The 16,374-nt window shown below is 51.9% G+C and overlaps 13 non-coding genes across 13 annotated transcripts; all 13 read right to left on the reverse strand.

Moving 5' to 3' along the window:
• Positions 1-435: 435 nt before the first annotated feature.
• Positions 436-508, reverse strand: Trnar-ucg. The gene has a single exon. It is a non-coding gene; the product is annotated as a tRNA-Arg (tRNA).
• A 1,162-nt stretch (positions 509-1,670) lies between these two features.
• Positions 1,671-1,742, reverse strand: Trnat-agu. The gene has a single exon. It is a non-coding gene; the product is annotated as a tRNA-Thr (tRNA).
• A 321-nt stretch (positions 1,743-2,063) lies between these two features.
• On the reverse strand, positions 2,064-2,136 carry Trnak-cuu. Its single transcript has one exon. It is a non-coding gene; the product is annotated as a tRNA-Lys (tRNA).
• Positions 2,137-2,575: 439 nt separating this feature from the next.
• On the reverse strand, positions 2,576-2,648 carry Trnar-ucg. Its single transcript has one exon. It is a non-coding gene; the product is annotated as a tRNA-Arg (tRNA).
• Positions 2,649-8,722: 6,074 nt separating this feature from the next.
• Trnat-agu lies at positions 8,723-8,794 on the reverse strand. The gene has a single exon. It is a non-coding gene; the product is annotated as a tRNA-Thr (tRNA).
• A 321-nt stretch (positions 8,795-9,115) lies between these two features.
• On the reverse strand, positions 9,116-9,188 carry Trnak-cuu. The gene has a single exon. It is a non-coding gene; the product is annotated as a tRNA-Lys (tRNA).
• Positions 9,189-9,626: 438 nt separating this feature from the next.
• On the reverse strand, positions 9,627-9,699 carry Trnar-ucg. The gene has a single exon. It is a non-coding gene; the product is annotated as a tRNA-Arg (tRNA).
• Positions 9,700-10,274: 575 nt separating this feature from the next.
• Positions 10,275-10,346, reverse strand: Trnat-agu. The gene has a single exon. It is a non-coding gene; the product is annotated as a tRNA-Thr (tRNA).
• A 321-nt stretch (positions 10,347-10,667) lies between these two features.
• Positions 10,668-10,740, reverse strand: Trnak-cuu. Its single transcript has one exon. It is a non-coding gene; the product is annotated as a tRNA-Lys (tRNA).
• A 435-nt stretch (positions 10,741-11,175) lies between these two features.
• Trnar-ucg lies at positions 11,176-11,248 on the reverse strand. Its single transcript has one exon. It is a non-coding gene; the product is annotated as a tRNA-Arg (tRNA).
• Positions 11,249-12,410: 1,162 nt separating this feature from the next.
• On the reverse strand, positions 12,411-12,482 carry Trnat-agu. Its single transcript has one exon. It is a non-coding gene; the product is annotated as a tRNA-Thr (tRNA).
• A 321-nt stretch (positions 12,483-12,803) lies between these two features.
• On the reverse strand, positions 12,804-12,876 carry Trnak-cuu. The gene has a single exon. It is a non-coding gene; the product is annotated as a tRNA-Lys (tRNA).
• A 439-nt stretch (positions 12,877-13,315) lies between these two features.
• On the reverse strand, positions 13,316-13,388 carry Trnar-ucg. Its single transcript has one exon. It is a non-coding gene; the product is annotated as a tRNA-Arg (tRNA).
• Positions 13,389-16,374: the final 2,986 nt, after the last annotated feature.

The following is a 16,374-nucleotide window of genomic DNA, read 5'->3' on the forward strand; positions in this document are numbered from 1 at the left end:
ACACAACGCGTTACGAGGCATACAGTATTTATGCGACCTGCGACCATCTATGGAAGATCCTTTTGACTACAGCTTATTTCCTGCTGCCACAAATGAGCTACAATCCTATTCAATGGAAAATTGTCTCCGAAAGGCATCAAATCTACTTGAAATGATACGTGGCTATCAGCACCATTATTCAACACACATGCTCGACAGTGCGCAGACGCCTGTGGCGTAGCTCTTGGGTCCTGAGTCAGATGCAGTAGTTCCAAAAGAACTCTCCTGATCGGCACTGTGCCGAAAATTTCGCTACACAACCCCTTTGTCTTGCTTGAGCTTCAGGTAGGCGCCGGTTTGCAGCCAGGAAGCGGACAGCAGCAACTTTCAACTAATTTTGTACTACTCAAACAACACAGTAAAACAGCATGCAACTTTTGCAGAACTGGAAAAACTCGACCGTGACAGGATTCGAACCTGCAATCTTCGGATTCGAAGTCCGACGCCTTATCCATTAGGCCACACCGTCACTGGCGCAATATGCTTCCCCACACACACCTCATTTTCGCCATTTGTACGCTTGCCGGAATGAATTTCCCATCTTTGACGCAATCCTCCATCTCCAATTTCAGTACTAAAAAGGCGACGCTACTTCTTGCTGTGTCCCATCGCAAGTTACATTCAAGCCCTTATGACGCTGATCAAACAAGAGGTTGCAAATCAGCTTCAATCGCTTACTGCCATCTCTGTCGGTTGCAGAAGGTACCTCACCCTATGTCATACAATGGCGAGTTGCCGCTGTTACCAAAGCGGCGGCGGCGCCGACGACGACGACGACAACCGCGAGGGTCTCTACCAGGGGTAGAAAATACATCACAAGAACTAAGTATTTCACGTCGGCATTCTCCGGAGACTGCCAAAAGCAATAGTTTTTTTTTTTTTTTTTTTTTTTTCTTTTATTGAATTTCAATTCCCCCCGAAGGGGGCGGGCTGGCAGCAGCTTAGGACGCCGCTCTGCAGCCTACAGGTTTTCTGACAAAGAGCAGGAGAATAAATAATAATAAAAAACAGGCGATAAAATCGGGTACTCATTGAGTAACAAGGTGAAAAAATGGGGAAATGAAAACAAACAACAGAGGGATGATGAAGCGAATAAAAATACATACGGAGCAGACAGGGGAAACAATAGACAATTAAAAAAAAACACGGCGACAGTCTGGATTCTGTTCGCAAAGTATATAAAACGCACACCCAGCGACAGCATGGTTTCTGTTCGCAACACAACACTGAATAGGCACAAGAACACAGCACGAAAAAGTCGGCAAAGGTGACACCACAGTCGAGAGCAGGTGGGGGGAAACTGAACAGGAGATGGGAAAACAAAAAGGGGGGGAAAGGAGAGTAAAAGCGAAGGGGGGGGGGGGAACCGGGAAAGGAGCTGATGAAGGATGAGGACCCATAAGAGGGGTGGGAGGCAGACGCGACAGGGAGGGGGGCAGGCAGAGGAGGGGAAGACAAAAGGACTGGGGGGGAGAAAAAGCAACAGTTTCCGGTGCCTACTTTAATAGCACCATTCGCACTATTCTTTTGCGAGAGCAATTCTTAAATACCGCACCAATTCATAATTTTTTTAATCCTTGACCACTTTTTTCGAAAGCGCTACGGTAGATGGGGCTGTTACAAAATTCATTTGCCTCCTGTGAGGATCGAACTCACGACCTCTGGTTTACTAGACCAGCGCTCTGCCACTGAGTTAAGGAGGCGCCGCCTAGCGCCCTTTTCGGGTATTTTATTCTTATGGACTAGTGAATCGGAGCCCTTCAGCTGGAAACGCACCGCATTAGCGACCATTGCTTGCATTTAGTTAGCACAGCTGCTGCTTTCCTACACATCTCACACGATATCGATGTACGCCTTAAATTCCAAAACAACACATTTATTTCATTTCAGAGTTACTTTCAGCTTCAAAAACCATTCCTCTGATATTCATAGGAAGCTAGGCATCGTCGTAACCCGTTACGTTCATTACGCAAGGCTCACGAGAGGGGCGCAGGTTGCATCCGCGTAGACACAAAATTTAGCGCCGCCCAGCGTGGGGCTCTAACCCACGACCCTCAGATTAAGAGTCTCATGCTCTACCGACTGAGCTAGCCGGGCTCCACACAACGCGTTACGAGCCATACAGTATTTATGCGACCTGCGACCATCTATGGAAAATCCTTTTGACTACAGCTTATTTCCTGCTGCCACAAATGAGCTACAATCCTATTCAATGGAAAATTGTCTCCGAAAGGCATCAAATCTACTTGAAATGATACGTGGCTATCAGCACCATTATTCAACACACATGCTCGACAGTGCGCAGACGCCTGTGGCGTAGCTCTTGGGGTCCTGAGTCAGATGCAGTAGTTCCAAAAGAACTCTCCTGATCGGCACTGTGCCGAAAATTTCGCTACACAACCCCTTTGTCTTGCTTGAGCTTCAGGTAGGCGCCGGTTTGCAGCCAGGAAGCGGACAGCAGCAACTTTCAACTAATTTTGTACTACTCAAACAACACAGTAAAACAGCATGCAACTTTTGCAGAACTGGAAAAACTCGACCGTGACAGGATTCGAACCTGCAATCTTCGGATCCGAAGTCCGACGCCTTATCCATTAGGCCACACGGTCACTGGCGCAATATGCTTCCCCACACACACCTCATTTTCGCCATTTGTACGCTTGCCAGAATGAATTTCCCATCTTTGACGCAATCCTCCATCTCCAATTTCAGTACTAAAAAGGCGACGCTACTTCTTGCTGTGTCCCATCGCAAGTTACATTCAAGCCCTTATGACGCTGATCAAACAAGAGGTTGCAAATCAGCTTCAATCGCTTACTGCCATCTCTGTCGGTTGCAGAAGGTACCTCACCCTATGTCATACAATGGCGAGTTGCCGCTGTTACCAAAGCGGCGGCGGCGGCGCCGACGACGACGACGACGACAACCGCGAGGGTCTCTACCAGGGGTAGAAAATACATCACAAGAACTAAGTATTTCACGTCGGCATTCTCCGGAGACTGCCAAAAGCAACAGTTTTTTTTTTTTTTTTTCTTTATTGTATTTCAATTCCCCATCGGGGCGGGCTGGCAGCAGCATATGCGCTGCTCTTCAGCCGAAAGACATAGAACAAAGCAAGAGAAGACATTTAAAAACAGCAAAGGAGAGAAGAAGGCGAACATAGATATAAAAAGGGAGAACATCATGGAAGGCAATATACAAAAAAACGGGGTGACTGTAAAATGGAGATAAAAAAAAAAAAAAAAAAAAAAAAAAAAACTGTTTAAAAGTAGCACACACAAAAAAGCCACACACTGCGACGATTAAAAGAACACAAGGCACAGTATGACTGGAGCATAAAGGTGTTGACGGATGGCATAGCACACAGCGTAACACTGACGGCGAACCTCAAGGCAGTACACAATTAAAATCACACCTCTTGACGCACACGGGAAACAGCACGAAACACAACACTGACGTGGCACACTGTTGATGAGCAATACAGAGGATCTGCCAGGTTCAAGGAGATGAGGGAGACCTGAAGAAGGGAGGGAGGGGAAGAGATGGGGGAGGGGAATGGGGGGCGCTCGGAAGAGGGCCAGGTAGGGAGGGATGTGGGAAGGAGAGAGGCAAGTATGGGGGGCAGGGTCGCAGGGGAGGGGGGGGATGGAGGAAAATCCGCTCTGGGAGAAGGAAGAAAGAGGAGAAGGGGGCCCTGGGGAGGGGGGGAGGGGGAACAAGGCCGGGTTATAGTTGGAAGGAAGGGTATATGTCACGGCGAAGTTCGTCATCCGGGAGGGGAAGGCGTTGGAAATTGCGCTGATGAAGGAGATGGAGGGTGTGGAGGTGGAGAGAGGGAGGGATACAACGATAGAGGCGCGGCAACGGGCGGGGGGTGGAGAGGAAGGAGGAAACCAGAGGGTGGGGGGGATCAAGCCTGCGAACAATGTAAAGGATGCGGAGATGTTGGAGGAACAAGAGGAGGTGGGGGAAGGGGATCAGTTCATACAGGAGCCGTGTGGGGGAAGGAAGGCGGATACGGAAGGCAAGGCGGAGCGCATGGCGTTCAAGGATTTGGAGAGCCTTGTAAAAGCGGGTGGGGGCGGAGATCCAGGCGACGCTGGCATAACAGAGGATAGGACGGATGAGGGATTTGTAGGTGTGGAGGATGGTAGAAGGATGCAATCCCCATGTCCGGCCGGACAGGAGTTTCAGCAGGCGGAGGCGGGAATGGGCTTTCTGCTGGATGGTCAGGAGATGAGGGGTCCAGGTGAGGTGTCGGTCAAGGGTGAGGCCAAGGTATTTCAGGGTGGGGGTGAGTTGGATAGGACGACCATAAAGGGTGAGGTAGAAATCTTGGAGGCGAAAGGAGCGAGTGGTACGGCCTATGATGATTGCCTGGGTTTTGGAGGGGTTGAGACGGAGGAGCCACTGATTACACCAAGTGGTGAACTGGTTAAGGTGGGTTTGGAGGGTACGTTGAGAACGTTGAAGGGTAGGATAGAGAGCCAGGAAGGCGGTGTCATCAGCATATTGGAGAAGGTGAACTGGTGGGGGTGGCTTGGGCATATCAGCTGTATACAAGAGATAAAGGAGAGGGGAGAGGACAGAACCCTGGGGGACGCCAGCCGTGGGATAAAAGATACGGGAGTTGGTGTTGTGGAGGGTGACATAGGAAGGACGGTGCGAGAGGAAGGAAGCGACCAGACGGACAAAATTGATAGGCAGGGCGTAGGTCTGGAGTTTAAAGAGGAGACCGGGATGCCATACACGGTCATAGGCATTTTGGAGGTCAAGGGAAACAAAAATGGCGGAGCGACGTGAGTTGAGCTGGAGGGACAGAAGGTGAACAAGGTTGAGGAGTTGGTCGTCAGCAGAGAAGGAGGGTCGGAAGCCACACTGGGTAAGGGGGAGGAGGTGGTGTTGAGCAAGGTGCCGATGGATACGGTGGGAGAGGATGGATTCAAGGACCTTACTGAAGACGGAGGTGAGGCAGATGGGACGATAGGAAGAGGCGGCAGAAGGGGGTTTGTTGGGTTTGAGGAAGAGGAGGACGCGGGAGGTCTTCCACAGGTCAGGGTAGAAGCCAGTAGAGAGGATGACATTATAGAGATGGGCGAGGACAGTTAGGAAGGAATAGGGGCTTTCTCGAAGGTGACGGTAGGTGACACAGTCGTGACCAGGGGCCGTGTTGCGTTTGGACTGGAGGAGAAGTTTAATGTCTTGTGCTGTGATGGGAGTGTTGACGTCGGAGGGGGGCAACTGCCCCAAGTACTGGAGACTAGGGGCAAGTGGAGCGACTGAGGTATCAGCACGTGCCATGACGGTGGGGAAAAGAGAATAATCAAAGTGGGGATCATCGGGGATGGAGAAGACCTCGGAAAGGTGGGAAGCGAAGTGGTTGGCCTTACTGAGGTTGTCTGGAAGGGGGCGATCGTTATGGAGAAGGGGGTAGTGGGGAGCGGAAAGGGAACCAGTAAGACGATGGAAGGCAGACCAGTACTTGGAGGAGTTGATAGGGAGGGTGGCATTGAGTCGTGTGCAGGTCTGGCGCCAGTCCCGGCGTTTCGTTGCTGTAATAAGGTTCCGTACGTGTCGCTGTATTTGCCGGTGGCGTTGGAGTGTATCCCTGTCACGAGTGCGGAGGAAGGAGCGATAGAGGCGGCGGGATTCACGGAGGAGGAGGACAGCCCGCGGAGGGAGAGTGGGACGGTGTGGGTGGATGGTTTTAGTAGGAACATGGGCCTCCACGGCGTCAGTAATTACCTGCTGAAGGAAGGACGAGGCGTGGACGATGTCATCAGGATGGCGATAGGTAAGAGGGTGGCTTTCGACCTGGGTGGAGATGGAGTCCCGGTAGGCATCCCAGTTGGCACGGCGATAGTCATGGACGACCTTGGGAGGGGGTGCAGGTTGCGGAGCCGGAGGGGGGCGGTTGGCAGACGTTATGGTGAGAAGGACAGGGAGGTGATCGCTACCTGTGGGGTCAAGGACGGCAACAGTGATACGCCCAAGGAGGTTGGCGGAGGCAATGACAACATCGGGGGTGGTGTTACTTTCGGGTCGGGTGTGCTGGGGAATGGGAACAAGGTCACCCTGGATTGTGGAGAGGAACTGATGCCACCGCCGAAGGGCAGCAGGAGTGCGGCTATGGACGTTGAGGTCGGCGGCAATCACATAGGTGGAGAAGGTGCGGTCAATGTGTGAGATGAAGTCATAAGGAAGAGGAGCAGTGGAGCGGACATAGATGGTGGCACAGGTAATGGTGATGGAGGGGAAGAAGACGCTAAGGATAAGGTGTTCAGTGGGGTCATTGAGGAGAGGTTGTGGCCGGACGGGGATATGCTTAAGGTGGCCAATCGCGACTCCACCCTGCGCACGAGGACCAGGAGCATCAGTGCGGTGGAGGAGATAGGGGGAGGTGCGGATAGAATGGTGGGGCTGGAGAAAGGTTTCGTTCAAGAGGAAGGTGTCGACATGGTGGTGGGAGAGGGTGTGCATGAGGAGGTATTTGTTGGAGCGGAAGGAGCGAATGTTCTGGAAGAGGATGCGAGACTCGTGCCGCGCCATGAAGGGAAGGAGGGGGGGGAAGAGAGGGAAGGGAAGAGACTTAAACTAGGGTGTCGAGGCGGGTGAAGGTGAAGTGGGCTTGGTTGTGGGAGTAAGTGGCGAAAGTGTTCAGGTGGAAAACAGAGCGAGCAGCAAGGGATATTTGTTGGAAGGTGTGCGGGCGCTGAAAAGGGTGAATGTTTTGAAGTACAACGGTAATGAACCGGATGATGTCCTCGGCCGTGGGGGGTGGACGGAGGGAATTGTTAGGATGGACAGGAGGATCGACGGGACGAACTGGGACTGTAAGTTCAGGGGTGGCTGGAGGGGGTTTAGCTTTACACTTGTGGGAGTATGTGGGATGGGGGCCATTGCAGGTATTACAGGAAGGAGGAGCAGCGAGGTTGGGGCAGTTCTTGAGAAAGTGGGAGGCCTTGCAATGGGGACAGGTGGGGGGGTTTTTGCAGTTGGGAGTCAGGTGGTCATTGTACATCAGGCACCATTGGCAACGGTAGGATTGGGGAGGGGATTTGGAGGATTCAACAGGGTGGCGACGGTGGTATATCAGGGCACCCTGGGTGAGGAGATGGTCTATGGACGGGGCAGACTCGGAGAATACCCGCATGAGGTAGGTGGGACCAGAGGCATTGTGGATACGGCGGGCAGAGCGGATTTCCAAGTCCGGGTGGGAGTTCAGTTCTACCAACACTTCATCCTCTGTGATCACCGGGCTGAGCTTGGTGATCACAGCGGTGTAGGTGGGGGGGCGACGGGGAGGCTGGGGCTGACGAGGAGTGGAAGCGGAAAGGAAGGGTGTCAGAGAGGCGTGGGGGCCAAACAGAACTCGTGGGAGTTTTCGCAGGAGGTCTGTGTGAAATGAAGGGGACGGGGACTTGATAAGGACTGAGTCCCTGCGGGGAATGAGTTGGGAGATGGGAGCACCAGGTAAGTACTTTCGTATTTCCTTGGTGAGGGTACGAGCGTCGAGGAACTGAGGATCGGGAGTGGACAGGACAAAGGTGTGGAGGGTGGGGGCCAAGGTAGGGGTGGCAGGAGGAGGGGTGGTGTCCATGGTGACGGCAGGGGGAGGGGGAGGTGGCGTTGATTTCTTGTGGGAAGTGGCGGGAGCAGAGTCGGTGAGGACGCGCTTTTGGGGTTTTTTGGAGACTGGAGGCTGGGAGGAGGGGAGAGGGACGGGGAGGAGAGGGAGGTGGCGGGTGGCAGATCCCTGTGGCGTAGTGGAGGCACCGGGAGAAGCAGCTGGTTCAGTGGCGGCGATGGTGGCTCGGCGCAACGTGATGCGTGCGGGAGATGCAGAAGACGAAGCGACGGGGTCGGTGAGAGAGGGGAAGCCAACCACCTGAGGGGCGGCAGCAGAGGCGGCAACAGATGCGTACGTGAGGGCGGGGGTAGGAGTGGGAGCTGTTGAGGGTGCGGAGGCTGGGGGAAGGGAGTAGAGGTGTGGGTATACAGCAGGGGAGGAGATAGGGGGGTGTGTAAGTGGGGGAAGGGAGGGGGAGGGGGAAGGAGGGAGGCCAGAGGCGGCACTCCAGGAAGTGACTGTGGGAGAGGGGGAGGGGGAGGTGTAGATGACGGTGGAGGTGGGAGTACTCATTGCAGACGAACGGCGACGGACAGACGGACGTGCAGCAGGCGGCGTCGGCGTCGGCGATGGGCAGCGTCGGACGAACAGCAGGCGGCGTCGGCGTCGGCGGCGAACAGACTGACGAACAGCAGGCGGCGGCGGCGGCGGCGGCGGCGGCGGCGGCGGCAACGGTTACGACGACGGCGATGGACAGCCAGCAGGCGGACGGACGGACGGACCGAACGAACGAACAGCGACAGCAGCGGGCAGACACACAGACAGACAGACAGACAGACAGACAGACAAACAAATAAACAAACACACACAATCTTCGAAGACGGAGATTCCACACTGAGAGTAGCCCAGGCTTTGCAATCTGACGCTTTCGAAGGAGGGGATCCAACCCTCTAGATGAAAAGCAACAGTTTCCGGTGCCTACTTTAATAGCACCATTCGCACTATTCTTTTGCGAGAGCAATTCTTAAATACCGCACCCACTCATAATTTTTTTAATCCTTGACCACTTTTTTCGAAAGCGCTACGGTAGATGGGGCTGTTACAAAATTCATTTGCCTCCTGTGAGGATCGAACTCACGACCTCTGGTTTACTAGACCAGCGCTCTGCCACTGAGCTAAGGAGGCGCCGCCTAGCGCCTTTTTCGGGTACTTTATTCTTATGGACTAGTGAATCGGAGCCCTTCAGCTGGAAACGCACCGCATTAGCGACCATTGCTTGCATTTAGTTAGCACAGCTGCTGCTTTCCTACACATCTCACACGATATCGATGTACGCCTAAAATTCCAAAACAACACATTTATTTCATTTCAGAGTTACTTTCAGCTTCAAAAACCATTCCTCTGATATTCATACGAAGCTAGGCATCGTCGTAATCCGTTACGTTCATTACGCAAGGCTCACGAGAGGGGCGCAGGTTGCATCCGCGTAGACACAAAATTTAGCGCCGCCCAGCGTGGGGCTCTAACCCACGACCCTCAGATTAAGAGTCTCATGCTCTACCGACTGAGCTAGCCGGGCTCCACACAACGCGTTACGAGCCATACAGTATTTATGCGACCTGCGACCATCTATGGAAGATCCTTTTGACTACAGCTTATTTCCTGCTGCCACAAATGAGCTACAATCCTATTCAATGGAAAATTGTCTCCGAAAGGCATCAAATCTACTTGAAATGATACGTGGCTATCAGCACCATTATTCAACACACATGCTCGACAGTGCGCAGACGCCTGGGGCGTAGCTCTTGGGTCCTGAGTCAGATGCAGTAGTTCCAAAAGAACTCTCCTGATCGGCACTGTGCCGAAAATTTCGCTACACAACCCCTTTGTCTTGCTTGAGCTTCAGGTAGGCGCCGGTTTGCAGCCAGGAAGCGGACAGAAGCAACTTTCAACTAATTTTGTACTACTCAAACAACACAGTAAAACAGCATGCAACTTTTGCAGAACTGGAAAAACTCGACCGTGACAGGATTCGAACCTGCAATCTTCGGATCCGAAGTCCGACGCCTTATCCATTAGGCCACACGGTCACTGGCGCAATATGCTTCCCCACACACACCTCATTTTCGCCATTTGTACGCTTGCCGGAATGAATTTCCCATCTTTGACGCAATCCTCCATCTCCAATTTCAGTACTAAAAAGGCGACGCTACTTCTTGCTGTGTCCCATCGCAAGTTACATTCAAGCCCTTATGACGCTGATCAAACAAGAGGTTGCAAATCAGCTTCAATCGCTTACTGCCATCTCTGTCGGTTGCAGAAGGTACCTCACCCTATGTCATACAATGGCGAGTTGCCGCTGTTACCAAAGCGGCGGCGGCGCCGACGACGACGACGACGACGACGACGACGACGACGACGACGACAACAACCGCGAGGGTCTCTACCAGGGGTAGAAAATACATCACAAGAACTAAGTATTTCACGTCGGCATTCTCCGGAGACTGCCAAAAGCAACAGTTTCCGGTGCCTACTTTAATAGCACCATTCGCACTATTCTTTTGCGAGAGCAATTCTTAAATACCCCACCCATTCATAATTTTTTTTATCCTTGACCACTTTTTTCGAAAGCGCTACGGTAGATGGGGCTGTTACAAAATTCATTTGCCTCCTGTGAGGATCGAACTCACGACCTCTGGTTTACTAGACCAGCGCTCTGCCACTGAGCTAAGGAGGCGCCGCCTAGCGCCCTTTTCGGGTACTTTATTCTTATGGACTAGTGAATCGGAGCCCTTCAGCTGGAAACGCACCGCATTAGCGACCATTACTTGCATTTAGTTAGCACAGCTGCTGCTTTCCTACACATCTCACACGATATCGATGTACGCCTAAAATACCAAAACAACACATTTATTTCATTTCAGAGTTACTTTCAGCTTCAAAATCCATTCCTCTGATATTCATACGAAGCTAGGCATCGTCGTAACCCGTTACGTTCATTACGCAAGGCTCACGAGAGGGGCGCAGGTTGCATCCGCGTAGACACAAAATTTAGCGCCGCCCAGCGTGGGGCTCTAACCCACGACCCTCAGATTAAGAGTCTCATGCTCTACCGACCGAGCTAGCCGGGCTCCACACAACGCGTTACGAGGCATACAGTATTTATGCGACCTGCGACCATCTATGGAAGATCCTTTTGACTACAGCTTATTTCCTGCTGCCACAAATGAGCTACAATCCTATTCAATGGAAAATTGTCTCCGAAAGGCATCAAATCTACTTGAAATGATACGTGGCTATCAGCACCATTATTCAACACACATGCTCGACAGTGCGCAGACGCCTGTGGCGTAGCTCTTGGGTCCTGAGTCAGATGCAGTAGTTCCAAAAGAACTCTCCTGATCGGCACTGTGCCGAAAATTTCGCTACACAACCCCTTTGTCTTGCTTGAGCTTCAGGTAGGCGCCGGTTTGCAGCCAGGAAGCGGACAGCAGCAACTTTCAACTAATTTTGTACTACTCAAACACAGTAAAACAGCATGCAACTTTTGCAGAACTGGAAAAACTCGACCGTGACAGGATTCGAACCTGCAATCTTCGGATCCGAAGTCCGACGCCTTATCCATTAGGCCACACGGTCACTGGCGCAATATGCTTCCCCACACACACCTCATTTTCGCCATTTGTACGCTTGCCGGAATGAATTTCCCATCTTTGACGCAATCCTCCATCTCCAATTTCAGTACTAAAAAGGCGACGCTACTTCTTGCTGTGTCCCATCGCAAGTTACATTCAAGCCCTTATGACGCTGATCAAACAAGAGGTTGCAAATCAGCTTCAATCGCTTACTGCCATCTCTGTCGGTTGCAGAAGGTACCTCACCCTATGTCATACAATGGCGAGTTGCCGCTGTTACCAAAGCGGCGGCGGCGCCGACGACGACGACGACAACCGCGAGGGTCTCTACCAGGGGTAGAAAATACATCACAAGAACTAAGTATTTCACGTCGGCATTCTCCGGAGACTGCCAAAAGCAATAGTTTTTTTTTTTTTTTTTTTTTTTTCTTTTATTGAATTTCAATTCCCCCCGAAGGGGGCGGGCTGGCAGCAGCTTAGGACGCCGCTCTGCAGCCTACAGGTTTTCTGACAAAGAGCAGGAGAATAAATAATAATAAAAAACAGGCGATAAAATCGGGTACTCATTGAGTAACAAGGTGAAAAAATGGGGAAATGAAAACAAACAACAGAGGGATGATGAAGCGAATAAAAATACATACGGAGCAGACAGGGGAAACAATAGACAATTAAAAAAAAACACGGCGACAGTCTGGATTCTGTTCGCAAAGTATATAAAACGCACACCCAGCGACAGCATGGTTTCTGTTCGCAACACAACACTGAATAGGCACAAGAACACAGCACGAAAAAGTCGGCAAAGGTGACACCACAGTCGAGAGCAGGTGGGGGGAAACTGAACAGGAGATGGGAAAACAAAAAGGGGGGGAAAGGAGAGTAAAAGCGAAGGGGGGGGGGGGAACCGGGAAAGGAGCTGATGAAGGATGAGGACCCATAAGAGGGGTGGGAGGCAGACGCGACAGGGAGGGGGGCAGGCAGAGGAGGGGAAGACAAAAGGACTGGGGGGGAGAAAAAGCAACAGTTTCCGGTGCCTACTTTAATAGCACCATTCGCACTATTCTTTTGCGAGAGCAATTCTTAAATACCGCACCAATTCATAATTTTTTTAATCCTTGACCACTTTTTTCGAAAGCGCTACGGTAGATGGGGCTGTTACAAAATTCATTTGCCTCCTGTGAGGATCGAACTCACGACCTCTGGTTTACTAGACCAGCGCTCTGCCACTGAGTTAAGGAGGCGCCGCCTAGCGCCCTTTTCGGGTATTTTATTCTTATGGACTAGTGAATCGGAGCCCTTCAGCTGGAAACGCACCGCATTAGCGACCATTGCTTGCATTTAGTTAGCACAGCTGCTGCTTTCCTACACATCTCACACGATATCGATGTACGCCTTAAATTCCAAAACAACACATTTATTTCATTTCAGAGTTACTTTCAGCTTCAAAAACCATTCCTCTGATATTCATAGGAAGCTAGGCATCGTCGTAACCCGTTACGTTCATTACGCAAGGCTCACGAGAGGGGCGCAGGTTGCATCCGCGTAGACACAAAATTTAGCGCCGCCCAGCGTGGGGCTCTAACCCACGACCCTCAGATTAAGAGTCTCATGCTCTACCGACTGAGCTAGCCGGGCTCCACACAACGCGTTACGAGCCATACAGTATTTATGCGACCTGCGACCATCTATGGAAAATCCTTTTGACTACAGCTTATTTCCTGCTGCCACAAATGAGCTACAATCCTATTCAATGGAAAATTGTCTCCGAAAGGCATCAAATCTACTTGAAATGATACGTGGCTATCAGCACCATTATTCAACACACATGCTCGACAGTGCGCAGACGCCTGTGGCGTAGCTCTTGGGGTCCTGAGTCAGATGCAGTAGTTCCAAAAGAACTCTCCTGATCGGCACTGTGCCGAAAATTTCGCTACACAACCCCTTTGTCTTGCTTGAGCTTCAGGTAGGCGCCGGTTTGCAGCCAGGAAGCGGACAGCAGCAACTTTCAACTAATTTTGTACTACTCAAACAACACAGTAAAACAGCATGCAACTTTTGCAGAACTGGAAAAACTCGACCGTGACAGGATTCGAACCTGCAATCTTCGGATCCGAAGTCCGACGCCTTATCCATTAGGCCACACGGTCACTGGCGCAATATGCTTCCCCACACACACCTCATTTTCGCCATTTGTACGCTTGCCAGAATGAATTTCCCATCTTTGACGCAATCCTCCATCTCCAATTTCAGTACTAAAAAGGCGACGCTACTTCTTGCTGTGTCCCATCGCAAGTTACATTCAAGCCCTTATGACGCTGATCAAACAAGAGGTTGCAAATCAGCTTCAATCGCTTACTGCCATCTCTGTCGGTTGCAGAAGGTACCTCACCCTATGTCATACAATGGCGAGTTGCCGCTGTTACCAAAGCGGCGGCGGCGGCGCCGACGACGACGACGACGACAACCGCGAGGGTCTCTACCAGGGGTAGAAAATACATCACAAGAACTAAGTATTTCACGTCGGCATTCTCCGGAGACTGCCAAAAGCAACAGTTTTTTTTTTTTTTTTTCTTTATTGTATTTCAATTCCCCATCGGGGCGGGCTGGCAGCAGCATATGCGCTGCTCTTCAGCCGAAAGACATAGAACAAAGCAAGAGAAGACATTTAAAAACAGCAAAGGAGAGAAGAAGGCGAACATAGATATAAAAAGGGAGAACATCATGGAAGGCAATATACAAAAAAACGGGGTGACTGTAAAATGGAGATAAAAAAAAAAAAAAAAAAAAAAAAAAAAAACTGTTTAAAAGTAGCACACACAAAAAAGCCACACACTGCGACGATTAAAAGAACACAAGGCACAGTATGACTGGAGCATAAAGGTGTTGACGGATGGCATAGCACACAGCGTAACACTGACGGCGAACCTCAAGGCAGTACACAATTAAAATCACACCTCTTGACGCACACGGGAAACAGCACGAAACACAACACTGACGTGGCACACTGTTGATGAGCAATACAGAGGATCTGCCAGGTTCAAGGAGATGAGGGAGACCTGAAGAAGGGAGGGAGGGGAAGAGATGGGGGAGGGGAATGGGGGGCGCTCGGAAGAGGGCCAGGTAGGGAGGGATGTGGGAAGGAGAGAGGCAAGTATGGGGGGCAGGGTCGCAGGGGAGGGGGGGGATGGAGGAAAATCCGCTCTGGGAGAAGGAAGAAAGAGGAGAAGGGGGCCCTGGGGAGGGGGGGAGGGGGAACAAGGCCGGGTTATAGTTGGAAGGAAGGGTATATGTCACGGCGAAGTTCGTCATCCGGGAGGGGAAGGCGTTGGAAATTGCGCTGATGAAGGAGATGGAGGGTGTGGAGGTGGAGAGAGGGAGGGATACAACGATAGAGGCGCGGCAACGGGCGGGGGGTGGAGAGGAAGGAGGAAACCAGAGGGTGGGGGGGATCAAGCCTGCGAACAATGTAAAGGATGCGGAGATGTTGGAGGAACAAGAGGAGGTGGGGGAAGGGGATCAGTTCATACAGGAGCCGTGTGGGGGAAGGAAGGCGGATACGGAAGGCAAGGCGGAGCGCATGGCGTTCAAGGATTTGGAGAGCCTTGTAAAAGCGGGTGGGGGCGGAGATCCAGGCGACGCTGGCATAACAGAGGATAGGACGGATGAGGGATTTGTAGGTGTGGAGGATGGTAGAAGGATGCAATCCCCATGTCCGGCCGGACAGGAGTTTCAGCAGGCGGAGGCGGGAATGGGCTTTCTGCTGGATGGTCAGGAGATGAGGGGTCCAGGTGAGGTGTCGGTCAAGGGTGAGGCCAAGGTATTTCAGGGTGGGGGTGAGTTGGATAGGACGACCATAAAGGGTGAGGTAGAAATCTTGGAGGCGAAAGGAGCGAGTGGTACGGCCTATGATGATTGCCTGGGTTTTGGAGGGGTTGAGACGGAGGAGCCACTGATTACACCAAGTGGTGAACTGGTTAAGGTGGGTTTGGAGGGTACGTTGAGAACGTTGAAGGGTAGGATAGAGAGCCAGGAAGGCGGTGTCATCAGCATATTGGAGAAGGTGAACTGGTGGGGGTGGCTTGGGCATATCAGCTGTATACAAGAGATAAAGGAGAGGGGAGAGGACAGAACCCTGGGGGACGCCAGCCGTGGGATAAAAGATACGGGAGTTGGTGTTGTGGAGGGTGACATAGGAAGGACGGTGCGAGAGGAAGGAAGCGACCAGACGGACAAAATTGATAGGCAGGGCGTAGGTCTGGAGTTTAAAGAGGAGACCGGGATGCCATACACGGTCATAGGCATTTTGGAGGTCAAGGGAAACAAAAATGGCGGAGCGACGTGAGTTGAGCTGGAGGGACAGAAGGTGAACAAGGTTGAGGAGTTGGTCGTCAGCAGAGAAGGAGGGTCGGAAGCCACACTGGGTAAGGGGGAGGAGGTGGTGTTGAGCAAGGTGCCGATGGATACGGTGGGAGAGGATGGATTCAAGGACCTTACTGAAGACGGAGGTGAGGCAGATGGGACGATAGGAAGAGGCGGCAGAAGGGGGTTTGTTGGGTTTGAGGAAGAGGAGGACGCGGGAGGTCTTCCACAGGTCAGGGTAGAAGCCAGTAGAGAGGATGACATTATAGAGATGGGCGAGGACAGTTAGGAAGGAATAGGGGCTTTCTCGAAGGTGACGGTAGGTGACACAGTCGTGACCAGGGGCCGTGTTGCGTTTGGACTGGAGGAGAAGTTTAATGTCTTGTGCTGTGATGGGAGTGTTGACGTCGGAGGGGGGCAACTGCCCCAAGTACTGGAGACTAGGGGCAAGTGGAGCGACTGAGGTATCAGCACGTGCCATGACGGTGGGGAAAAGAGAATAATCAAAGTGGGGATCATCGGGGATGGAGAAGACCTCGGAAAGGTGGGAAGCGAAGTGGTTGGCCTTACTGAGGTTGTCTGGAAGGGGGCGATCGTTATGGAGAAGGGGGTAGTGGGGAGCGGAAAGGGAACCAGTAAGACGATGGAAGGCAGACCAGTACTTGGAGGAGTTGATAGGGAGGGTGGCATTGAGTCGTGTGCAGGTCTGGCGCCAGTCCCGGCGTTTCGTTGCTGTAATAAGGTTCCGTACGTGTCGCTGTATTTGCCGGTGGC

The sequence above is a fragment of the Schistocerca piceifrons genome, unplaced genomic scaffold (assembly GCF_021461385.2).
Source record: "Schistocerca piceifrons isolate TAMUIC-IGC-003096 unplaced genomic scaffold, iqSchPice1.1 HiC_scaffold_1772, whole genome shotgun sequence".
Classification (NCBI taxonomy): Eukaryota; Metazoa; Arthropoda; class Insecta; order Orthoptera; family Acrididae; genus Schistocerca; species Schistocerca piceifrons.